The sequence below is a fragment of the Zea mays genome, chromosome 6 (assembly GCF_902167145.1).
Source record: "Zea mays cultivar B73 chromosome 6, Zm-B73-REFERENCE-NAM-5.0, whole genome shotgun sequence".
In the NCBI taxonomy this organism is placed as follows: Eukaryota; Viridiplantae; Streptophyta; class Magnoliopsida; order Poales; family Poaceae; genus Zea; species Zea mays.
In genome coordinates this window covers 88,096,946-88,114,211 of record NC_050101.1, presented here as the reverse complement: position 1 = coordinate 88,114,211, position 17,266 = coordinate 88,096,946, and the positions used below count along the sequence as shown (strand labels likewise).

The 17,266-nt window shown below is 43.2% G+C and overlaps 1 pseudogene; it reads left to right on the top strand.

Annotated features, from left to right (window-relative positions):
- Positions 1-784: 784 nt before the first annotated feature.
- The window catches only part of LOC103631157 (MADS-box transcription factor 5-like), a 28,636-nt pseudogene continuing 12,154 nt past the window's right edge, over positions 785-17,266 (top strand).

Genomic DNA, 17,266 nt, shown 5'->3' with positions numbered 1-17,266 from the left:
TCAAACTTCATAATACAAAAAAGTTGACAAAAGATCACAAGTTCACAATTCATAATATAACAAGTTCACAATATAACAAGTTCACAAGGATCACAAATTTATAATATAAAAAATTTACAAAGATCACAAGTTCACAATATAACAAGTTCACAGTAAAACAAGTTCATAAAGATTACAAGTTCACAGGCTCAAAGTTCACAATTCAGAATATCCACTCGATCTAGCTGACATGGCATGCTTACTTATGAAATATTTTTTTCTCACATAAAGAGTTTTTCACAACCTCACAGGAAAACCATAAAACCTAGTGTGTGAAAAAGACCAAATCGTTAATCTCAACTGCCTTCCAACACCATCTATCCCAAAAAATCTTAAGGCATCCAGAAAATACAAAAATAAGTGATCCTTATCTAAAGACGTACAGGCGATGCGAAAAATCACATGCTGGAAAATTCCAAAAAATTTCGAGACACAATTCCGAAAATTTCCGAGACACAAATCCGGTAATTTTCGACAAAACCGGTAACTGAAGGAAACGGTCGGTAAAACACCACGCCGATTCCGATACCGATTCCGATAGAAAATTCCGAAAACTTATTTCGTTTTCGAAAAATACCGTTACCGGTGAATCCGATCGAAAAAATTCGAAATCGGTTTCCAGAATTTCGAAAAATTCCGAAACTGTTTTCATCCTTAATTCTTGATCTAGTTGAGTGCTAACGATCGAGGAGAGCAGTGGAGGAACTGAGCTAGCTAGGAAGGAGAATCGAAGAAAAAGTAGGAGATGGGGCGCGACAAGGTGGAGCTGAAGCGGATCGAGAACAAGATCAGCCGGCAGGTGACGTTCGCCAAGCGCCGGAACGAGCTGCTCAAGAAGGCGTACGATCTATCGGTGCTCTGCGACGCCGAGGTCGCCCTCATCATCATCTCCAGCTGTGCCCGCCTCTTCGAGTTCTCCACCTCCTCCTCGTGGTACACATGCTGCTCCGCCCCACCTGTGCCTTACATACCCAGACGATCTGGTTTTGAACATGAACGTTGAACGCATCTTCTGTTTGTCATGCATTTTTCTACGGTGTACGTTACTCCTCTTAGCGCTAGTTTGACAAACTTTTTTTCTAAGGGATTTTTATTTTCTTGAAAAATTAGTTTATTTTCTTTGGAAAATGAAAATATCTTAAAAAACTGGAGTTGCCCTTTCTGCCTCTAATAATTATTCCCTATGTTTATTTATTTCTCTTGCTTTGCTTGGACTTTACTGTTCCATTAAGACACAGTCTCTCTCTGTGGAAAATGGCATCTGCTCTAGCTAGACTCTACTGTTCCATTGGGGAACTGATCAGCGTGTTGTCGCTCTCTCTCTCTACGTCTTCTCAAACATGTTAAAAGAACTTTTAAGATAATAACTTAATAGTAAAATGTCGAATAATTAGTAGCCACGCGTTCATAACCCGGTCGTATTTAAACATGTTAAAAGAACTTTTAAGATAATACTATAATATATATCTTTTTATTTATTTGTTGCTTGGTATGAATATTTTTAGATGTGTCTTTAGTTTATATATTGCACTACCGGAATCGCGTTCTTTGTCGAGTGTCTAAGACACTCGGCAAAGACTATTTTACACTCGGCAAAGGCTTTGCTGAGTATAACACTCGGCAAAGAAAAACACTCGGCAAATTAAGAATTGAAAAAAAATAAAAAAAACAGTAAAATAATTTTTTAAATTATAGGAACAACTCTCCACAATAGGAACAACTCTCCACAACCTACCCATTATCTTACCCATTGCCCTATCATATTCACTATTATTTTGAATCAAATTTATATATTTTGTGAATGGTGAGATTGGAACTCGCAACCTCTCTCGCGTGCATACCCTTCTATACCACTACACTACTACACCAATTATGTTTATATTACGTTTTTATTCCCCATGTACTATAACAAACCGAGAGTAATTTGATTATTTAAGGCACTAAATGAGTTTATTTGAAAATGTAACCAACTATAAAGTTGCATAACGTTTTAAGATCTACAAGTTTTATTTTAATAGTTTCTACATCCGAGACCGTTCACAAATTTTATACATCTCTCTCTTAGTTTCATAAACTACGAGAGAGATATAGGTTTTATGAACAAATTTATTTTTATTTTGTCATATGAATAAATGTTGAATATATAAATTGTACATCATAATGAGTTATACAAATTTGTAGTTGAAAACTTTTTCATTTAAATTAATTTACTGCTTTAAAATGTGATTTTTAAATTGTCTTTGCCTAGTGTTGGAAAAAAGCACCCGGCAAAGAGCTCTTTGCCGAGTGTCAACAAAAAACACTCGATGGCCCAGAATATGATCCGAGCACCGAGCAGATCGACCCCGATGTGCTTATGAAGGTCGGAGGAAGCAAGAGACATGGGCGGTACTGGATTGCCGACAGGGAAATTGACTCGTCCTCCACTCCCACTCTGTCTTAGGTGCGAGCAAGGAGCACGGGCTCGAGTCCAACCATACGACCTCGGCACGATAGCTCACAACATCACATACAGCAACTCGAGGTTAGTGCTTCTGTAACTCGTCCTTACTTGAGTTATATACCTTCTCTTTGAGTTACTATAACATTGGCTTGTAATATTACAGACCCAACTAGAAGAGATGGAGGCGAGGATGATGGCGGAGCGGGTGGCTCGCGAGGCAGATCATCAGAGGATGACAGAGATGTTTCAATACATGCAGAGCCTTGGCGCCGCACAGGGTTTCGCTCAGCCACCTCCATTGTTCCCTACAATGGACCCTGCTCTATTCCATACTCCTGTGAGTATCAAAATTGTAGTTAGATGTTGGTAATGCATCTGGTATAACTCATGCAATCTCTTCTCTGTGCAGGGCCAATCTGGGGCGGCATCCAACAACCCTCATGAAGTGTCCAGCCCAACGCAGCACCAGTCCAACCGCCCACCTCAATGAGTTTAGTGTTTAGACTACAAAACTTATGTTGAATACTTATGTCAGAGCTTGTGAACTTGTGTTGATACTTCTGAACTTGTGTTCATACTGTTTGTGTTGAGAACTTCTGAACTTATGTTTGTATATTAACGTTTGTGTTGGCTATATATGTCTGTGATGATATGTGATGTATATATGTGATATCTGTGAAATATCTTTTGTTTGTTTGGATGGAATAGGAAAAACAAATAAAAAAGGTGTGTACTGGTCTCTTTGCCGAGTGACACACTCGGCAAAGAGGTGCTTTGCCGAGTGTCAGGACCATAGCACTCGGCAAAGAACCAAGACCTGGGCACCGGTACAGGTTCTTTGCCGAGTGTAGTGGCTCTGACACTCGGCAAAGAGGCCTTCTTTGCCGAGTGCCATCCAGAAGCACTCGGCAAAGAACCTGACATAGGGACCCCGCTGACGGATTCTTTGCCGAGTGTTGGCCGGCAGACACTCGGCAAAGATAACTACTTTGCCGAGTGTCACCTAAGACACTCGGCAAAGACGCCGTCTCCGTCACCCGGCGCCGTGACGGCTGCTTTTCTTTGTCGAGTGTCCGAGAAAAAGTACTCGGCAAAGAATGCTTTGTCGATGCACTGTGTGCCGAGCCCTCTTTGCCGAGTGCGACACTCGGCAAAGAGTTTGCCGAGTGTTTTTAAGGCTTTGCCGAGTGCTTCAGGCACTCGGCAAAGTCGTCGATTCCGGTAGTGTTGTTTAGAAGATTAAATCTCATCTATGATTCTCAGTGATTGAGAGAAAAGTTAAGTTAATTTGCAATTTCTCTCTCAATCCCTAGGGGGGATTTAAGTTCTCAAACTATCCCTAATTATCGCATTTTTCCAGTGGGATTTCATGTAAGGCTAGCTATTCTCTTCATATATGTCTGGCTCGCACACGTACGTCATAGCCTCATACATACATAGCTCCTTTATGTATTCTTCTTTTAGTTGTGTTTGGGGAAATATTGGTTGTCATGTATTTTATCATCTCATTGAACGCTTAATTTTTCCTCTTTTGTTTTCCGCGAGCAAGACAGCGAGTTGATCAGTAACTTCAGTTACATACGTTTTGCGTAAAGGGGCAGTCAATAGAAGATGACAACACACAAATGATCTGGATCTCTTCACAATCCGTGTGATCTATCTACCTGTAGGGCTGCAGCTCAAAACCCTCCTCAGCTCGTCTCCTTTTTAGCGCATGTCAGCACTCAGCAGGTCATTTGCTGCCTGTTGGACTGGACCTTACATACCCAGACGATCAGCTGGTTGTGAACATGAACGCATCTTGTGTTTGTCATGCATTTTTCTACGGTGTACGTTACTCTTAGCGCTAGTTTGACAACTTTTTTTCAAGGGATTTTCATTTTTAAGGGAAATTAGTTCATTTTCTTCTCTGTGTTTATTTATTTCTCTTGCTTTGCTTGGACTTTACTGTTCCATTAAGACACAGTCTCTCTCTCACTACCGGACACAGCTCCTTTGCCGAGTGCCTTAGGCACTCGGCAAAACATAGAAAACACTCGGCAAACACTTTGCCGAGTGTAACACTCGGCAAAGAACGCTCGGCGAACTGTACATCGACAACGGCCTCTTTGCCGAGTACTTTTTGTCGGGCACTCGGCAAAGACTTTGCCGAGTGCCATTTGGTACTCGGCAAAGAAAAGTCGCCGTCACGGCACCAAGTGACGGTGACGGATCCTTTGCCGAGTGTCTTCTTTGGCACTCGGCAAAGAGGCCAATTTTACCGAGTGCCTGCTATCATGGCCCTCGGCAAAGACGGCTCCAGTGGGCCCCACCGCCAGTCCCTGTGCTGAGAGCTCTCGTAGGCACTCGGCAAAGGAGGCTTCTTTGCCGAGTGTCTAATGGACTGGCTCTCGGCAAAGAGTCCTCCAGTGGGCCCCTTTGCCAGTCCCTTTGCCGAGTGCGCTGGGCGGCACTCGGCAAAGGTAGCTTCTTTGCCGAGTGTCTTGACCACAGCACTCGGCAAAGAAGGCTTTACCGGTTCCCAGGTTTCCTTCTTTGCCGAGTGCCATGGTCATAACACTCAGCAAAGATACCCTTTGCCGAGTGTTACACTCGGCAAAGTGACCAGGAAGTCCCTTTTTTATTCGTTTTTGCTGTTCCATCCAAACAAACAAAAGATATATATCATTCACATCACATTATATATCATTTGCATCACATAATCAACACATTTATCATCAACACCATATATATCACAAATATCACCACATAAATCAGGTTTCACAGCACATAAGTCTCACTAAGTATCTCACAAGACCAAGTATAACTAACATCACTAACACTCACAAATATAAGTCTGGATCATCACAAAACAGGTCATCAACGAGGTGGGCATCTGGACTGGTTCGGCGAAGGGCTGGACAAAGCGTGAGGGTTGTTCGACGCCGCCGATTGACCCTGCACAGAGAAGAGATTGCATGTGTGAGAACATATGAATATATATCATGCAGTACTAAAATTTTGATACTCACAGGAGTAGTGAACTCAGCAGGGTCAGCTGCAGGGAACAACGGAGGTGGTGGAGCATGACCCTGTGCGGCGCCAAGGCTCTGCATGTACGCGAACATCTCCGCCATCCTCTTCTCCAGCTCCTCACATTGCCTCCTCTCATCATCTAGCTGAGTCTGTAATATTTCGCCCTAATGTTACGATAATGCAAAGAGAAGATATATAATAATCAATGAACGATGAATAGCTAAGGAATAACCTGGAGTTGCTGGATACGATGCTGTGAGTTGTCCTGCCGAGGTCGTATGGCTGGGCTCGCGCTCGTGCTCCTAGCTCGCACCTGAGATAGAGTGGGAGTGGAGGACAAGTCGATTGCCCCGTCGGCAATCCAGTACCACCCATGCCTCTTGCCTCCTCTGACCCTCATGAGGACATCTCCGTCGATGTCCTCGGTCCTCGGATCGTAATCTGGCCCGTGGACCTCCTTGGCCATGGCGGTGTACTCACTGAGGCGGCTGTGGACGGCGGGGTTGGTGTACGCCTCGGGCCCGTCATCCGGGTTGTAGGTGACGTCGGACGTCGCCTTCCCCTTGTGGGCCATAGCATATGCCGAGAACGTGGAGCAAGGCGCGCCACCATGTGCCGCCGACTGCGAGATAACGAACGAGATGGTTAGAAATCATGTCTAATCGAAAGTTATATACCTAAATAAAAGTACACGGCATATTAGAAGATAAAACTAAGCATATTTAGTACCAATAATAAAGTTTTGTATTTACCTGCAAGTACTAGTCCGGAGTCAACGACATGGTTCGGGCGTCCTTCTTGCTCACCTTCTCCCCAAGGACGGAGTCGTGGTAAGTGACGATGGCCTGGATGCGCGCCTCGTAGTGCATGTCCACGACGAGCTTCTTACAGCTCGTGGTAGCCACCACATCCGCCCTGGCCTCATATCCAGCTTCGCATCTGAAGAAATCCTACATACAAAGACGATGTATCCATACATTATTTCAAGAATATGCAACAAATGCGACTTATTAAACAATATAGTGTGAGGAAGACTTACCCACAGCTCTTGCTTCACCCGCTCCGCCTTGTTGTTGAATTCTCTGCCGACCCGATCTACTGCATCGGGGGCGACGACGTAGTGGTCGAAGGTGTAGGCTGGGCTCGTCACTCTGGCGTACTCGACAAGTCCAGGGAAGTGTTCCCTGCATAGAAGGCCGAGGATGCCATTGGGGTTGCGGTCGTGACCCCCTGCACTCTCCAAAACCTTCCAAGACCTTTCCAAGTGATTAAGATAAAGTATTAGTATCTATTATTAATTTGAACATATAATATGAAAAAGCAGCAACAACATCTAAAGTTACCTACCTCTCTCCATCGGGTCATATCAGCGGACGTCTGTCACGAAGTATGGGTCGCTGAGGGAGACTCGCGGGACCTCGCAGGTAGATGCTCCTCAAACCTGAGGAGCCAGAACTTGAGACGTCCTGCTGAGCGGCGTCGTCGTCGTCCTGCTGCGCCGCGTCATCGTCGTCCTGCTGCGCCGCATTGACAGTGGCTTGCTGCTCCACCTGCTGCTGTACGGCGTCGTCCTGCTGCGCCTCCTCCTCAGTCCTACGGGTGCTCCTCCTCCCCCTCCCCCTCGTCGTCCTCGTCCCACCGCCCACCATCTTTGTCCAACAACCTGCAATTAAGAGTAAGCAATTAAGCACATGTAATATGTATTTAGAAACATATGCAAAATAAATGAAATATAGCATTACATCGATTAAAAATAATCTTCATATGTGTCCGGGTTAGCCGGATCATAAGTGTCATCATCACTCTCAACCATTTCATAGTCAACACCATCTGAAGGCGCAATTTCGTCATTGGCATTACCTTCAAGCATTTCTAAGTCATTCTCATTTTGCACCTCATCATCCTCCTCATCAACAACCATTTCAATATCTACTTCCATTCCGATCGCTTCGGTTAAGTCTATCTCAAATCGCCCTTCTAGCCCATCTTCTTGGAAGAACTCTCCATCCTCTAAAATATATAACCGAGTATAGTTTAATATAGACATGTAATGCATGTACACTACGTTCCTACCTTCTAATAGGTGAGGATAGGTCCTAATCCCACCCGCGGTTGCGTTGATGGAGTTAGTTTCCATGCTCTACTCCGATCCGAGATAGAATTTCGGCAGCACCTCCCCGCTGTTCTCCGGATACACGTCCTGGCAGGGAGAGTGTACTGTCCGGAGAACAACAGGGAGGTGACGCCGAAACTCTATCTCGGACCGGAGTAGAGCATGAAACTAACACCATCTACGCAACCGCGGGCTGTCCAAAAAACGTGGACAATTCGAAACTGATACATTTGTAGATATGCAAAGATCTGCATATCTATACCGTATCTCTTTCGAACGGGAGACGCCTAACTGGGTTACGTGATCTATGACCATGATGCGGAAATAGAGGTTATACCTAGGGTGGCGGTGGAGTCAGGCTAGTGGGGCTGTGGCGGGTCGGTGCAGTGGCGCCGCGACGCGGTGCAGGCAGACCCGCAGCGGCTAGGAAGACAAGTATCTTCTCTGTAAAAAAGAATCACAAGTATGTTAACACAAGTATTTGAAACACGAATTAAATATTCAATGTCCACTATGGATGGTTATTGCTTAACCACAACCCACTAATAACTAGATAGATAACTATAAGTATAACCACAACCGACTAAATACTAACCACCTAATACTACCCACTAACTACTAAATAACTAAGTATAAATTTTGACAGCACCTCCCCTGCACGGGGAGGATACTAAAACCTGCATATTCAACTCACATTCATCACATCCGATCAAATTCGCATTTATCACATTCATATTCACGATATTCATACCTAACAAAAATGCTAACAAAACTAACAAACAACTAATTATAGCAACAAAACTAACATACCTAACAAAAATGCTAACACAATAACTAAAAATCGTAATTGAAAACTAACATACCTGCACGGGCGGCGAGTTGAAGGACGGCGCGTTGGGGTGGCAGCGTGGTGGCGGTGCGGTGGCTAGCCGGTGGCGATTGGTGGGGCGGGGCTGGGGCGGCGGGGCAGGGCGGTGCAAGGCTGGGGTTGGGGGCACGGCGCCGGGGCGGGTGGCACGGCCGTGGCGAGGGGCGGGCGCGGGGATGGGCGGCCGGACACAGCTCGCGAGGGGCGGGCGCGGCGGCGGGCGGACGGCGCGGCGGCCACCGGACGGCGGCGCGCGGATGGCGGGGTGAGAGAGAGTGAGATGAGAGAAAGAATGAGAAAGGAGAAGCCGCGGGCGGTTTATTTCTCTTCTTTGCCGAGTGCCCGCGATCTGGCACTCGGCAAAGATTTTTTTAAAATTTTAAAATATTCTTTGCCGAGTGCCAGATCGCTGACACTCGGCAAAGTCTCCTTTGCCGAGTGCCCACTGGGCGGCACTCGGCAAATATACTTTTACAATTCTTTGCCGAGTGTCAACCAGCTGGCACTCGGCAAAGGCTGCTTTGCCGAGTGTCATTTCTTGACACTCGGCAAAGTACATTTTTATTTTTTTTTTATTTTTCCAACCAAAATTTTTGTGGTATGTTCCTACACTATATAGACTTACATGTACCATTTTGAGACAATTAGAAAATTGTTTTCTATAGCTAGTAGATTTAGTTCGTTTATTTGAATTTCTTCGAAAAAATCACATTTGAACTGCAGGTCACTCGAAACTTGGAATATCGTGCATGCAAAAATGATATCCATGCTAGTTAGCACAAGTTACGACCGATTTCAGGAGCGGACCGGAAACTTCGAGCACCATGTTCACTCAACATGGCCGTGAACTTGTCATACAACTGTTTAAAAATTTTATAAAACACAAACAAACTTAGAAAATCATGAAACTTGTCCACGTGTCATGATATCATATGTAGAGTCTGTGATAAAAAATTTAGAATGTTTGGAGAAAGTTGTGAGACATTATATGTAGAAACCTGAGAGAACTACACATGAAATCATAGAGTTTCAATATGGATCTCTTAGGTTTGTACACATAGTGCATTACAGCTTTTTCGAAACTTTTTCAAATTTTTATTACAGCCTCTACATATGATATCATGACACGTGGACAGGTTTCATGATTTTCTGACTTTGTTTGTGTTTTATACAATTTTTAAACACCTGGATGGCAAGTTCACGGTCATGTTGAGTGAGCATGGTGCTCGAAGTTTCCGGCCCGCTCCTGAAATCGGTCGTAACTTGTGCTAAGTAGCATAGATATCATTTTTGCATGCACGGTTTTCCAAGTTTCGAGTGACCTGCAGTTCAAATCTGAATTTTCTGAAGAAATTCAAATAAACAAACTAAATCTACTAGCTATAGAAAACACTGTTATAATTGTCTCAAAATGGTACATGTAGGTCTACATAGTGTAGGAACATACCACAAAAAGTTTGGTAACCAAAATTAAAAAAATAAAAATACTCTCTTTACCGAGTGCCAAATATTTGACGCTCGACAAAGACTGACGGCCGTCAGCTGTAGACGGCCGCTAACGGCCCTTTGCCGAGAGCCATCTTTGCCGAGTGTTCGACTCTCGGCAAAACAGTCTTTGCCGAGTGCTTGTCTGTGCCGAGTGTCATGCACTCGGTAAATAAGCTCTTTACCGAGCGCAGGACTTTGCCGAGTGCGGCGCTCGGCAAAGACTTCTTTGTCGAGTGCCCGATAAAAAGCACTGGGCAAAGACCCGGATTCCGGTAGTGTCTGTGTGGAGAATGGCATCTACTGTTCCATTGGGGAACTGATCAGCGTGTTATCTCGCGCTCTCTCTCTCTACTTCTCAAATGTCTAGACTCCTCTCGTCTTGCAAACGGCTGCAGCAGGAGGCAAAGTTACTGATGAGAGAGAGGCACATGTACATGTACTAGGTGTGCTGTATCGATTGGCTCGTCAGGAGTTATCCCTATGCTGGCGTAGTATGAGTCGACGACCATGGACAGGTACCAATAGTGTACTGCGTGCGTGCCTGCCTTTCACTCTTTTAGGCATGCAGGCAAGAGACCACGCAAGGTGCATATGTATCCGGACCATATATGAACATCGGGTACTGAACAATGATCTGATGGAGAGAGAAAGTACCAGTTTTTTTTATGTGTGTGTTGGGCATGGAGCTACTAGCTGATGCAGAGAAATCCAATGCGTAGCAGGTTGACTGTGGGTAGAAAATGCTTTTATTAGTAACAAAATAATAAATACTGTGTTTTTAAATAAAGTCTTAAAGCTTTTTGGCTGAGTAATAAACATAAAAAATAAAGGATTACACGTTCAACTTTGCTGCGGTATATGTTTTACTCCTTCTGTACTAAAATAAAATTTGTTATATATCTAGTTTTATCATTATCTATTTGAATATAGACATAAAATAAAGAGTTAAAACGACTACTATTTTAGAACGTAGGGAGTACCTTAGATATTCTGTCTAATAAATAATAAAATGCTGACAAGAGGTACCGATGGGCGTATAATATATACTACCTCCATTCTTAAATATACGACGTGGTTCACTTTTTTTGAAAACTTTGACTACTAGTCTTATTCAACAAAAAATGTGAAATGTTATTTATTTTATTATAATTTTTTTATCACTTAAGGTAGTTTGAGCGCGACTTGAAATTTTAGATTTTCGAGTAAATATATCGAATAAGACGAGTGATCAAAGTTTTTAAAAATATCAAATGACATTATATATTTAAAAACAGAGGGAGTACTTTCTGATTGAGTATGCATAGTATCTCTGATAGTCTGATGTTTATATTTTATACTTCGATCTTGTTTTTCATGGGCTAAGCTAGCTGTGTAATGTCAGCTGCATGCACGTGTGTATATATATACTGTTATTATATATTACACCTGGGTGCATTCAATATAGAGAATGCACCCAGGCGCAACCTACGCGCCCATGTGCACATGGTCCGACCCAACCTATCCACACAGCCGAACCGACGCTGCCTTTTCACTTACCCGCACCCGACTGTGCCTTTTCCACTTTCCTGGCCCTCCGCGTACGGCTCAATCCATTCTCTTCCCCGGCGACCTAGCCCTCGCCGTAGCCGTTGTGCGCTCGCTCCCGTTCTCGTCTTCGTCCATCCCGCACGCTCCCGCACGCTCCCGCTCGTTCCCAGCTCCGGCCCCCTCCACACTTCTCCGCGAACGGATCCTCCGCTCCCGTCAGAATCGTTTGCTCGCCTGAGTCGTAGACCGCGAACGTCGACGTAGCCCGCGCCGGAGTAGTTTGCGCCCGCGACCGCCGTGTAAGCGCATCCGATCTCTCTCCCATTTCTCTGTCCCCATTTTTTGGATTTGTTTTGTTATTTTCGGTAATAGACAGGTAAACCCCATTTTTCCCCAAGTGTTGCAACTAGTATTATTCGTTGATTGGAATTATTAATTGTTGTATTCTAGGTTATAATCTAGGTTAATGCGGATACATTTCATTTTTGAACAAGCAGTTTGTGTTCTAGGTTATAATCTCAGATGTTTCCACTTTTATTGTAACTGCAGTGTACCTTTTGTTGCAACTGGTCCATGACATAAGTTGCAACTGTATAATTTTTACTTTCAGACCACATACATCATTACTGTCTTTTATAACTGTGCTCGTATACAACTAGTTATTTGTTTAAATTCACTGTTGCAACTGTCCCAGTAGTAATTTTTTTAGCAGTCTTGTTGCAACTGGCTTATGTCGCATGTTGCAATTCCGTCCCAGTACTAATGTATGTGTGCAGCATTAGTGTGTATTGCAACTATTTTTTGTTCCTATTTTTGTACTGTGTGTTTTAGTTTGTTGATTAGCAATTTTTGGTTATGAGATCTGTACCATGTGTTTGTGCCCTCATGTTTTTTGCATTCCCATTTTTTCAGTGTTTTTTATAATGGATCAAGATCAGAATGTATCAGGCCAGCAAGGCGCTCATGCTGTCCGTCGCTCTCCCCGTGTTGAAAACAAGAGAAAGCAATTAGATAAAAATGAATTAAAGGAAAGGAAGAAGAGATTAAGGTTGAAAGTCCCTCCTATACAAGACGCCGAAAGTGATGATGAAAAAGACACAGAGTTTGTTCCTGGTGGCGATGGGTCTGGTGATGACAATGTTGGTATTGTTGGTGGAGATGAAAATAAGGGTATAACTAAGACACGAGCTATTCGATGCTCACCTGGAAAGTTTATAAAGCTTGTGAATTCTCTATCTGATGAATTGAAAAGTGAAGTGGTTGCTAAGGGGTTTGGCGGCCTGCTTAGATTCAAGCCACATTTATTGTCGAGAAAGTTGCTTAGCTGGCTGATGCGGAAGCTTAACCCAGAAACAATGAAATTAGAGATTGGTGGTGGGAAAGAGATTCAAATCACCGAACACAGTGTTTGGTGTGTTTTGCAGTTACCAAACGTTGGCAGTGATCCGCCCCCCATGTCTGATGCAGATGCTCGTGCCTTGCGGGACGAGCTGGGGGAGCAAATTTGTGGGAAATCTTATAGACGCATATCTGGCATCAATATATCTGTTATCACTGATAGATTGCAGAAGAGGACTCTCAATGGGGAGCTGGGCCTGAGAGCCTTTTTCATGGCAGCATTTCAGTGTCTTCTATTCTCCAATACTGACACTCGCATCAGGATTGATGATGTGAAGTACACTCAGGACATCCAGAACATGGGCAACAAGAACTGGTGCAAAGCTGTAGTAGACAGGCTGAGCATAGCTGCTCGTCTATATAGAAAGGATTTTGCGGAGAAAGGCATTAACGCACCCATCAGTGGATGCGGGATCTTTGTAGCTGTAAGCTCAACACACACATTCAATTTTTGCCCTTGCAACTTACTCTTCCAATTACACAAGTAGTAATTTTTTATGTTTACTGTTACAACTGTCATATGTTACAAGTTGCAATTTGAGGGCATTTTTTTATGATAACTTAGTTCACACATTCACATGTATTTTGTAATTTATGTTGTTCATAAAGTAGCAATAATTTTAGTATGAGGCTATTTCAACTGGCTTATTGCACCTGTGCCAATTTGGTTTACTTTTTTTCATTATATGAATTCAACCTAAAATACCCATGTGTCTTTTACCTAATGTTAAAAACATGCAGATGCTTTATGTCGACAACCTGCAACATGGATTAGACACAAGTCCTTTTTCAATCCCTCGATGTGCTTTCTTGGACTCCAAGATGATTGATGCTATAGCAAATATGGATCTCAGGGGAGATGTTCCTCCTGGGACCACTGAGTTTGGACACCTCAGGGTAAGTTGCAAATGATACTACACAATAGTTGCAATTTGTTATTCATTTATCATTTTATCATTGTTTTTTTTACTTTCAGTTGAGAAGTATCACTGACACGTGCTACGGCGTCCCCATTGGTGCTCTAGCAATATTACATGCTACAGTACCAGCACCTGCCCCAGTAGCAGTCCCTAATCCAACAGCAGCACCTAACCCAGTAGCAGCAGCATCTGTCCCAGTAGCAACAGCAGCACCTACTGGGACATCTGCTGATGTGCTTGGCACATCCCATGATCCCGTCGGTCATGCTTCCTTCAATATCCAACCCCCAGTCTTTTACCAGTACCCTAGCTTTAGATCTTCTTTTGGTCAGAGTATTACTGATTTAGTTGGAAGGAGTAGGAAGTCAGATGCGCTGAACATCTTGAAGGCGTTTGATGAAAGCACTAGTGAAGCCCAGTCGTACGCACAGAAGGCTGTGAAGTATTCAACAATATCCCGCGACCTTATAGCAAAAGCTCACCACGAGTGCTACACTGGCATTCAGAAGCTTATCGCTGACGCTATCGTTGAGAAGCGAGCTGCCAAAGAGCGCAGGAGGAAGGTGAAGAACGACCCTAGAGCAGGAGCAGGTATTTTTTGTTGCATATAGGATAATATTATTGTTTGCAAGCACCCACCATACAAGTTGCAATTTGCCCAGACACATCAATATGTGTTTACAATCATTTTTTTTAAATTTGTATGCAGGAGCAGGAACTAGTTCAATTGCACCGGAGGACCAATCTAGAGGAGGTGATGGTGAAGAAATTATACGGAGTCCCGTTGCAATTGACCCTAGAGCTGGAGCAGGTATTTTTTATTGCATACAGTATAATATTATTGTTGCAACCACCCACCATACAAGTTGCAATTTTACCCATATACATCACTTTGTGCTTTCAATCATTTTTTTAAATTTGTATGGAGGATCAGGAACTACTTCAAATGTACCGGAAGACCAACCTGGAGGAGGTGATAGTGAAGAAATACAGTTGGATTGCAGTGGTGGAGATCTTGATGACAGCTTAGATTTTACGAGAACCCCATCGTGTGGTGATGACATTGATCTGGAAGAGGGAAATTTGAATAGAAGTAAGCCTACCTATGTCTTCCATGCTTAAAAAATGTTTTTTCTCATCTTGATTATTCCTTTTTTTCATTTATATTTTTTATTCTTTCCCCTGGCAGCACCTCCTGATTTACGTGGGTCAATCCGAAGTATTGATGATATATTGCAAATGATGTATTCCCCAGAGCACTTTGCAAGCATTGATGGCGAGGTTAGTTTATTGTGTTTTTTTATTACCATCAACTCCTTTTTTCTGATTAATATTATGATTTTTCCCCTTTTTCTACAATTACAGTCCCCTCCCAATAGCCAGCCGACTCGTGCACCACGAATTGCTGTTCGCAAGAGGAAGGCTTCCTCAAACCCCCCTGGCAATGATCAACGGCCTGTGGTAAGATCATCTGATACCCATGTGAAAGCAGTCCATAGTTGCAATCGGGCCCCACCTATTGTAGTAATCATAGCCTATACCAACTTGCAATTAATCATATATTATGAACAGGGACCACCTGAGACAGAAGAGGAGCCTCTGAGCAGGGACACTGGGATGCAGCATCCTACTGCCCAGGTATGTTCATGCAATTCGTGTCTTTTTTTTATAATATAAATGATTCACTTTCATAATACAAATATGTTAATTTGGCTATTCTACTCAACTGCACCAGGATCATATAACTTACTCAAGGAGGAGCGATAGGTCCATTCAAGTTGCCAACACACAGAAGGCAGAGGCTGAGAAGAAGAAGGCTGAGATTGAGATGAAGAATGCTGAAGCTGAGGAGGCTGAGAAGAGAAAGGCTGAAGCCGAACAAGCTGATAAGAAGAAGGCAGAAGAAGCTGAGAATAAGAGAAAGGCTGAGGCCGAAGTAGCTGAGATCAAGAGAAAGGCTGCAGCTGAAGAAGCTGAGAAGAAGAAGGAAGTAGAAGCTGAGAATAAGAGAAAGGCTGAGGCCGAAGTAGCTGAGATCAAGAGAAAGGCTGCAGCTGAAGAAGCTGAGAAGAAGAAGGAAGAAGAAGCTGAGGATAAGAGAAAGGTTGAGGCCGAAGAAGCTGAGATTAAGAGAAAGGCTGAGGCCGAAGAAGCTGAGATTAAGAGAAAGGCTGAGGCTGAAGAAGCTGAGATTAAGAGAATGGCTGCAGCTGAAGAAGTTGTGAAGAAGAAGGCTGATGCCGAGAAGAAGGTTGATGCGGAGGAGAAAAGGATACAGGTTGCAATCCAGAAACAGCTAAAGGACAACATCAAAGCTTTGAAAAAGCCGGTGCCCGCTGCCAAGTTAAAGAAGATGTTCCAGTTACAAATGTCAAAAGAATATGCTGAGCAGCGCCAACAGTACGAGGATAGGTTGAACATGCTTCGTCAGGAGGCCAAAGCTGAGATTGATAGTTTGGAGAAGAGCATTGATGGCCAGGCAGGACCCAGCTCATCATTTGATGATATCCAGTTCCCGGCGGAGTCTGATGATGATATCAACAATTTGACCCAACCAATCCGACTTTCTCAAGACGAAGTCTCAGTAGGCCAGGCTGATTTTAGTGAGTTTCAAAGGATGATATTCAAGCGCCTAGGTGATAGAGTGCTGAAGAAGCCTAGGGAGTACATATCCCCGTTCAAGATCCCTCGTAATCGACCTGAGATACCCCTGGCCAAGGCTGTTGCACTTAGGCGGAAGATCGCATCTGATCCTGAGCTGAAAAGGTTTTTTTTGTTTTTCCCAAGTTGCAATTGCTATTTACATTTTATTTTGCAATTCTAACCAAGTAGCAATTATTTTTCTTGAATAGTTAGTTACTTATATAGCAGTAGCAATCGCAGCTAATGCGTGGTTGCAATCACACCATAACAGAAGTTGCAGTCATTTTTATTTAAAAAGAATTTCACAGAGTTATATAGTACATGCAATTACAACACACTAGTTGCAATTATACTACACCAGTAGTTTGCAATCATATTTGTGTAACAGAATTTCCCAGAGTTATTCAGTACTTTGAAATCACACTAGACCAACAGTTGCAATCACAGCACACCAGCAGTTGCACATTCTACTGTTCTTCTCACTAATCCATATGTTTTTTTCTTTTTTTTGTTGATGCAGGAGAATTTTGTTGGAGTTTGGCCTTCTTGTTGGACTAACTGGCGAGAAAATTTTAACATCTTTTTCTAATGACACCCTTGGTGAGTCAGGAATCATAGACTTTTTCGTGCACTGCATGCGACATGATGATATTGTGCATAAGGTTGATTCTTGTGGATACAGAGTGTTTCTGACCACTGGTTTTTATGTAAGTTTCTTCTCCAAAACCATGTATTTTTTGTATATTGTCTTGCATTTATGTGTTTAAACTAATTTAATCATTTATCATTTCTCTTTTTTATTTATTCTCCAA